Here is a 9901-nt window from a genome sequence, read left to right on the forward strand (position 1 = left end):
AATGCCGGTGCTGGGACAGAAGCCTCTTCACGGCGGCCCCAGGCACACGACGGGTCCCCCGCTTGGCTCCCCCCACACCGCGCTCGCACAGTCGGACCAGGTTTCCTCACCGGTTCGACCTCAGGTTTCCCATAGCTCAGTCTCGGATGTCTCGTCCCATAAAGAGATTTATTCCCCCCACAACAACACCTAAACAGCTCGAGCTGGTTCCTCCGAGGAGAATCCCAGTTAAGCAACCCCTGGGCTTTTATCCCTTCACAATGCCCCCTCCCACAAGTGTCGCTCTCCCTCCTCAGTCCCCTACCCCTGCCCCAGTCTCTCTGTCCATCCACCTCACTGGCGCCCGTCCTCGTCCCCTTTATTATCCAAAAAGATCGGCAGTTCCGGGCTCCTGCGATGTCTGTCTTTCCATTCACCTGGCTGGCATCACCCATCTTTATGCCCTTTGTTATCCCAAAGATTGGCAGTTCAGAACTCGCCTCGGACTCCCATCCAGAGCTCAATATGCATCACAAGCCATATCTGGCAGGAAAAGTTCAACTTTTCAGCACAAACTCTGCTTTTAAATGAGAAGGTATATGACTGGGGACAGAATAGTAAAGGAAAGGCAGAACTGGCCTTAAACTGTATCCACGGTCAAATCAAATATATCCAAGTATATCTAGGATCAAATATATATCAAGTATATCAGTATTGGAGGTATATCCAGGGACAAATCCCGGACATACTGCCATAAATTTCCTATCCGACACAATAAACTGTGCTTAAAGCATGGTACATGTCTCGTTCCTCTGCCTCCCTGGCAGACAGCACAACACACACAAAATTAGTTAATATTTAGAATAACCAAAAACCTTATTTACAGCTGATAGAACTTTTTCTTTTCTTCAGTGATAATTATTCTGATCTCCAGATTGTCAGAATCACTTTCATCAATTGTCAAGAACTTGGAGTTGACACCTGATTTGAACAAGCATCACAGAACAACAGTTTGCTCCCTTTTTCCACCTGCCTCTTGGGGGAAAAAAAAAAAGGTTTTACAAGTTTTATCTCTTTGTTAGCTGATAAACTGTACCCTTAAGCCAAGACATCGATTAGGATAAAGCCCTATACAGTTTTTCTCTATCTTGTAAGGTATATCCTGGCTGGATGAATTTAGCAGGTTTTATATTAGTCAATTTACAGCTGAGGTGCTCTGGATTTTACGGCACCTGTCTGGGTGCCTCAGATGCCTCAGTTATTTGGTAAGGTTTTTTTTAGGCTGTACTGTAGAATTCAATGCTTAACAATGTTATATTCGGCAAAAAGACCTGTGAGATGATTGATTGCTTAGCTCTTCTGGACCTGGGGAACAATTGGTGGAGGTTCAGGTAAAACTGTTACAAAATAATTCCTTTGGCTGGGTTAATGCATGTCCAAAATGGCTCAGTTCAGTGGAACTAATGCCAATTACACACAGTGATAGGAGAGCACTGTCAGCTTGTACAGGTAGTTCTGTTGCTGCACTAGGGGAACGTCACTCATCCTGTATTTCCTCACCTGACTTCTTTAAAGGAGTAAATATATGGACAGTCAGGTTTTTATCACATACCAGAGTCTAGAGATGAGTTCAAAGCTTTTTTTAGCATCTCCTGTTTGCAGAATCAATTGTGGCTTTCAGGGCTTCAGTAGTTGCTTGATCAGGTACATTAGAGAGATTTGAATGAGTTGCGACTCACTGCTTCAGCAGATGCTTCAACAAATTGTTTTCCTGCTTAACTTCAGTGAGGTTCTTTCCAGGTCTCTGACAGAATGACTAATGTAGCTACAGATCTTGACTGTTGCTTTAATGTCTTTTCAACATTGCTTTTATCCAGCAGTAGATCAGTGAAGAGAAAGTCTAAGCAACATGGAAAGCATGCTACAAACCCAGAGAGACTCTCTGGCTTCTGAAGTTGTTGCTTGGTGTTAAAAAGACTAAAATGGGATTGTAATGCATAAGGTCTCGCCACAGTGATTGTGAAGTATTTTGGAGCTCATTTAGACACACATGTACTCCTGTTAACTATCTATCTCAAATTACTACATGAAACTATTCTTAGGAACTTCAGAGGATAAGTATTTGAAGTCACTCTGCCATTGGCTGGGAACAAACCAAATCTTGTAACCGAGAAAGGGCCAGCCCTAACATGGAAGTTAAGTGGGGAAAGTCAAGGGAAACGCTCAGTCACGTTGTAGGAATGAGCAGGAGAACTGATTCTTCTAAGATCACTGCAAATGGCCTTGTATTAGTTTTGTATTAAAACACGCACTCCTGTATTCATAGGGAGTATTGCCAGATTTCAGCTTTGAGTACTGACTCGCTGTCCATGGAGATGTTCATTGGCTGCAATGTTATCTCCTATTTCCTACTGATCCTTCATAGTGTCTCTAGGACCCTCTGGAACAATAGCAGCCTTTGGAACCTACAGACCTGTGTCAGGATCTACACTGTTGACAGAGCTCCATGGTTCATTGCTTATCTCCATAGACAGAACTGTTTCTTTGTTATTTTCTGTTTGTCTTTCTTCACTGGCTGTAGCTGCATTTGCCTTCTAGTTCTCTTTCTTGCCTCCAAGGAAAGACATCAAACATGTTCTCGCTGTGTGGTGCAAAATATCCTTGAGAGATTGGCTATTATCAAAATATATTTGATGGGAACTTTGTTCCAATTAATGTGAAATGTTTCAGCTGACACATGACTTGTCATCTTTTACAGGTACTGCGTGTTAATGATCACAAATGAGTGTCCAGACCCATCTGTCTTCCTGTTATGTGTGTGTGCAGGGGGAGGCTGGGCTGGAGCCTGCAGTTGCACTCAGAACAGGTAACTGAGGCCAGGGAGAGCTATTGCAGGTGTTTCTGAGCAGTTAAAACACCAGCTGAGCTACATGTCATATAGAGAGAACTCCTAATTAGGAGATACTGTTGGAATTAAGAGATGCAAAGGTGAGGTTCAACTGGGACAGCTCACATTGTTGTCACATCATCCATTTATTTATAATGCTGAATCTACTGGAAAATGCACAAATTCTACCTCTCCATTTGACTGCGTCGGAAGAGGGAGATTGTTAGGAATGAAAGGGGAGAGCTTAGACAAGTCTCTGCCTTGCTCAGCTCTCTGGCACTAGACAGTAGCTTTATTGAGGCAGCCAGCACCCCAAAACCCACTCTCTCTCTCTCAAGTCCTTAATAATGACCAATCAGGCCTATTACAACGTGAATTATTTATTGAATAGACATAAGGAAAACAGAATCAAGGTTTTAACAGGCTACTTACAACACAGGATAAACAAAAGAACTACTACTAGATAAAAATACAGCGCACAATAATAAAGGTACCCATGTTACAGCTAGCAAAGAAATAGTACAGATTAGAGCCAATGTCACTTACCAACAAATGATTGTGGTGTGCAAAGAGTCTCCTAGTTTCTCTGAGTCCCAGGGAAGAATCTTGATGTGAATGTCACCACATTGATGAGACCTCTCTACATACTCAGAGAGTGTAGAGGAGATTTCTGGTTTCATGAAAATCATAGTGGTCTTTTATAGCTGTAAAAAGTGCTTGTATGTCAGTTACTTGTTTTTGGCTTATCCTTTCCCACCACTCAAGGAAGGATGTTTATTGCTGGCTGAAGGGGTTTTCAGCTGAGGTAATTCATCCCAAGACAAACCATTCTGGCGTAGCTTAGCCATGGGGGAAGTAGAGATAAGCTTTTGCTGTGTCAGGAGGTGAAAGGTCCTGTCACAGGGGTCAAGTATGGTTATGGTCTGAAGGCTGCAAACTCACCTTGAGTAGCTGAACACACATTGGAGCCAACAGAGATGGTGCAGGAAAAGGACTTTTAAGAAGAGGTCAACTATGTTCTATTACAGTATGGTCCTTCCAATCGTTTCATGCAGCCCATAAAGTGTCTAACTGAACAAACTTATCTGCTGAGATCTTCAGTCCTATTGTTGAAAAGTTTGGGAGTCCCTGTTTTGAAGTCATACAATAGTGAGGTGGAGATTCTAGTTTGCAAGAAAATAAAGCCATATTTCTTGATTCAGTTCACAGGCACCTGCTCAGCTCAGCATTTCTTTTGGGGGTAGATGGATTCCTGAGCCAAACTTTAGCCACCTCTTCTGAAAATTTTGGCCTGCATTCTCTTTTTCACTTCAGTTTTACATTTAAGAATCTGGAATCTGAAAAGACACAAACTCTTCGTAGGTCATGTGCATCTTGAGTCATATACAACACCAAAACCTTGTCATAAGGGTAGGCACTGGACAAGGGAAGAAAGATTTAAAGCCATCAAGTGTTATATTTTTAATACTTATTTCAGAACTCAGTTTGAAGTATTTACCTTTGAAAAAATGTTCTCTCCAATTGTTGGACAAAATGTGAAAATTACAGTTGAAATTCTCCTGTGTTTATAGGAGGTAATGCATAATATGATCTTTTAGACTTGAAATCCGTTAAATTGATGAACTATGTTAAACAAGTTTTAAATTGCTTTTCTCTCCTCTTTCTTCCATGAGCACTGCCAGGGAAGAGCTTGGCATTGAAATGGCTGTTATTTAGATGATGCCCTCAAGCTCAGGAGGGCATGTGAGAAGGAAAAGATACGTGACTCTAAAAGAACTTTGGCGTGCTTTATAATTTCTTCAGTTTTTCATGTGTGTCCCTGAATACAAAACCCATCTTATTCTCTGAGTATGCTAAATCAATCAAGTGAATGCTAATGTCCTGCTGGCTCCAGCAATTCAGCTGGAATTGAACTATCAGAGACAATGCCTAGAGCTGAGCTGACATCGTTGTGAGTGGCTCCAATGCAAAAGTACAACAGAAAGAGAATATAAACTAGGCATTTTAATGTCAACTCTCTTAGAAGCACAGGAAAAAAAATGAATCATCATTGATCAAATAGAGGAAAAAAAAAGAGGCAATGATAGGGAAATCTTATTTTCACTATCCCAAAGGAAAAAAAAAAGTTGAGATGAAAATAGCATTCTACTAGAAGGAATGGGTTCTTAATAGGCCTTTAAAATAAAATGCATGAAACAGTGATGCAGTGATTTTGTGGCATCTTTAAGGAGCTTAGTGTTGTCAGTCTGGGATTATTTGAATAAGGCCCTCTGGAGGAAATTATGGGATGCTATATGCTGCATAGTCTTTTCTCCCCTAATTTCTCTAGAGCTTCCATGTACTTTATACTCTTTATGTGGGACTTTTGTTTTTAATAAGTGCGATATCTAACATACTCATAATTTGGAGAGTACACACATCGTTTAAGATGCTGATATGCTGGTACATGGGTAATTGTGCCCTAGTTCCTGCTCATATCTAAACATCTATCTTAAGGTAAATAAAGCAGTAGCTGATTGCTACACCTTTGGGTTCAAATTTGCTATCTCATTAATCTGAAGAATTTTAATTGAGGAAAAAATTATACATGTTTGGATCAGTTATATCAGTACAAGAGGAGGTGAAGATGCTATGACAGAATAGAGAAATCTGTTTAGGAATATGAATTGTCAGTGATGTGCAGTATCTATTCACATGCTAAAAGATTGAATTAAAAGTGGTAATTATGTGCTGTTTTTGCTGCTTAAGTAGTTAATGCCATTATAACTGTGCTGCTTAATGGAAAAGCTTAGAATCAGACTAGCATGGGAATACTAAAAATTGTAATGGATTTCTGCTCAAGTCATTCTTTCTATTACGAAACAAACCCACCAAATATATATAACTAAGTCTTTGGATTCAATTATTAATCCTCTCTTCCAATTTGAAGAGCAGAATTATCACTTAACAGCAGTTCTCTGAAATAGAATTTTAATGATTCTAGTCATCTCATAGTTGGACATGTTTTTTCCTGATCAGTACAGAGTCAGAAGATTCTCAGCGCTGAATCAGTTTTAATTATTAATCTCAACCAGGTAAAAAATATAATGTCAACAGCATGTCTTGAGCACCTTTCAAAGAATCTGTCAGAAATGTCCTCTGTGGGTTGTCATGTGTTACTTGGCTTCTCTGCATGAGGAAAAGGCTTTGGTACATGGTATTGGAATGAGACTGTAGATATAATGCATAGGAAGAGAAATATGCCATATGCCTGGAGGGATTCTTTTGGCCTGATCCCAGCATTTCATAGTTCTAAAACAAATTTGATGGGCTTCATTATAATGCAATCCTGTCTCCCCAAGGAAATTGCAGTAGTTTAGGTGAAACGCCTGTTTTATCTTGGGAGGAAGAAAAGGAAGCAAGTAGAAGACTGAACAGTTGTGTGTCATCCTTTTACAGGTTGGTGCTAAAGCAAATGGATTGAGGTGTTGTGGTGGAGTAACTCGTGCTCCTTGAATGTGTATTTATGGTTTGTAGGGAGGTGCTACTGGGGCAATTGCTGTTGCAAATTCAAAATCAGAAATAATCTCTTGCAGAAGCTCTGCAAAACATTTCTAGCAGGAATACAGATAAAGGTAGAAAGACCAAGTTCAAAAAACCCTTCTGTTTTTATTCTTAGCCACATATTTTCATCTATTCCTGCATCTGGTTATTCTCTGCATCTGGTTACATCCCCTCTGAAGACTCTATAACTCAGGGGAGAATCTGCTCCTTGGTGTTAACTACCAAAGGTGCTTTGTTCCCAGTGTCTCATGGCAACTATCTGTGCTTTTTGATTCTTATGCTAGAGAACTAAAGTTATTTATTTAAAGCATTTATTCTACAGAGTGCATGTCATTTGACACAACAGTAACTTACCATCAGCAACTTCCTGGCACATCTGTAAATCAAGTCAGTTGTTTAGGCCAGCAAGATGTCAGTCCTTCCTCACTGCTGCTGTTTTGGTAATTTATATAGCATAAGTCAAGACTGACCAAGATGTTTGTTTGGCCTGTTACTAAAGTAGTAAACTTCTGGGCATTCTACAGAGAATACCCACTGTTCCAGTTTGCCAATCTGTTTAGATTATTACATACTTTTTCATTTTCCACGTATTTCTATTTTGTTTTGGCTCTTTCCATACCTTAATGACAAAAGGGGTGTAATAGATTCATATTTTATGTTTCCAAGGTCTTTCTGATGAAAGTGTTGGGACTTTACAGATGTACTCAGTTTTGCTGACCTACATCAAGAAAACAGAGTGGTCTTACAGCAAAAGTAAGACAAATGGACAAATATTGTGAGGTTAAATTTATTTTGCTTTGAAAATGACAACTTGATACAAGTTGGCAGAAACACTCATATGCAAACAAGAGTCTTGAAAGGCTGACTCTGAGGTTCTCTGATGTTATTGGGATCAATGGAAATGTTGCTGCTTCATTTTCTGCTCTGGTGTGAAATTGTCTGCAGTAGCTAGGCTAATTGTGGGATTTTTCTTTTCTGGGATTTTTCTGGATGGATGCCCATCAGGAATGACACCACGATCAATATTAATATAGGTCTTAATACCGTTCTCCCTCCTCAGCTTGAAGTGAAGGGGAACTGGGAGTGTAGGATCAAGCCCTTAATTTGTTTCTTACACTTGATTTGAGGCTTATTGTCTGCAGGCAAGCTAGAAGGGTAACAGAGTAACTCAGGCCTGTGAACAACTCATCATGTTAGGCAGAAAGCAATTGGGTCCAAGGCACAGCATGTTGGAACTTTGCCACTTCCTTTCTCTCTCAGTACTCTTCTGCCTTCTCACTCTAAACAGTCTCTTCCTCCCTTTCTGTGGGTAACTGGGCTTCCTTCCTGAAGCCTTCCCCAATTAAAACTGCATTTGGAAATAATTTTGTATTTGTGCTTGATACAAAAGTTTTCAAAGGAGTTTCACAGACACTAATCAGGGTGAAAATGCAAATCTAAAATCTGTCTTATTTGAAAGTTTCCTTTGGAAACCATTTAATTTCTTACAAGCACACTTTGGCAGATGATGTGGCCCTTATAGTAATAAATCACAGGAACATGAGACACTTCACTGCAGCTGTGACATGGCTAGTTAGGATCCTATTCAAGAAAAAGGCTTAGGCAATGTATTTTCTTTCCCATACTTGCTGTACCATTTCCCCCCCATATAGTTAAAGTGAAAAGACTCTCAGAATGCTCTTATAATTGTCTTCTTAGAGTTATAATCTGCAAATGCTTTTTTCTAAAAGATAAAAATACCCAAATCTTAATGGAGCCTTTTTAAATGGCACAGCAGTAACTCTCCAACCTCCTTCATGGTTTCCTAAATCTCTTTAATAAGGTTGAGAAGCAGCTTACAGAGGTCTCTCTGATTAAAGGTTTGACCTGGAATTACTTTAAATTTGTATTATGGAGTCAGCAGGTTTACTGTGGTAAGTCTTAACAATCTTTTGAAGTGCTTTGCAGGTAGAGCTGTAAAGACTGTAAGTGTTCTATAAAACTTGCTAAAACCACAGGAGAACCAGTTAGGCATCAGGGCACTCTTGGAAAGCCATATCCACAGAGCACAGGGAACAGGATGCCTTGCTAGTTTAAAGCCTGGGTTGGCAAGTCTTGTGACTGGGATTATATGGCACTATTTCAAGCAAAGGAAGCTGGTTTCAGTCGTCCATGAGGCCCCTTCTGCCCTATGGCCAGGGTTCCTGCAAGATTATTATCACTAAAAGAATAACAATTCTAAGAAATTACTCAAATCAGTAAGAAATACAGCCAGGACAGTGAGTTTCATGGAAATTAATATGCCCAGTGCTTATCTCCATGCCTGACTTGGCTCAAAGGAAGCAATCAAGGACACAAAAGCCTCTGAGGCCTTTCAACCCCACTAATTTTGAGTTTTATATCTGTAATTTTTTTAGAAGGTGATGTTCTCCTGAACATCACCTAACTCTGCTAACAGATTTGTTTTATTTGTCTGTGGTGGTCCTGTAATTCTGCTCAATGGAAATCCTTCTTTAGAGGATGAGTGGCCTCTAAGGCTTGGGCAAAACTTTCAGTATAGGGCAGTTTTATTGTGCAATTTTTAATGGTTGACTGCAGGTGTACTTAGGAGCAGAGCCATCCAATATCTACAGTATTTGTCAGTCTTAGAAAGGTCAGATTTTCATTGGCAATGTCCTTTTACTTAAATTTTTTGCTTTTGTGGTTGGACTTTTTGATGTGAATATACTGACAGTATTCCTGTAACTGCCAGCCAAGGACAGGAAGTTGCAGCTTGCAGAAGTCCGTTTGCAATATGGGTGTTGTTTGCTTTGGAGAGTCTGTTTGCTAGGTCTGTATGTCAAATATCAGCACAAAGGCAACACCATCTTGCTAACAGTGATGATATTCTCCATGCCTTTTAGATGATATTCTTCATCCTTTTAGGGTGTCAGGACCTTTCCTCTTTGCTGCACCCAGCTCCTGCTGCTCTGCTTTTTGCAAGGTGTCAGGATGTGCCCTTGGAGACCTGCCTTCTACTGGAGGCAGGTGTGAAGCAGCCTGAGGGAGCCTGGTTCTCCTGTTGTCTCTCTCACCTGCCCAAGGTCCAGCATGTGCCGCCCAGAGCAGCTCTTCCCCAACACACAGGGTTGCTCTGCACTGGCAGTTTTCTGGGCAGACGGGGAAGCACTGCTGATGGGGAGTGAAAAGAGAGGAATCTGTTTTTCCTGTCCCAACTGCTTGAACAGAAGGGCTGTTCAGAGGGGATCCAGATCTGGAGAAGGTAATCAGGGAGAACCCTCAGATGGAGTGGGCAGAACACAGATGATGGAAAACAGGACATGGAAGTGGCAAAGCAGAAAGCTCTTTTAACTTTAAAGAAAAGTAAAAAGTTTTGCAGCTCATGAAGGAAAGCCTCTGTCCAGCACCAGAGGCCAGTGGGGAATTCTGCAGGAACCGGCTGGAGTAGCAAGTGTTGGGAGAGTTGGAAAAGGCTGAACTGAAAATGCTGAGTAAGGACAAGAGATTGCAATT

This window comes from Geospiza fortis, unplaced genomic scaffold, assembly GCF_000277835.1.
Source record: "Geospiza fortis unplaced genomic scaffold, GeoFor_1.0 scaffold157, whole genome shotgun sequence".
NCBI classification, from domain to species: Eukaryota; Metazoa; Chordata; class Aves; order Passeriformes; family Thraupidae; genus Geospiza; species Geospiza fortis.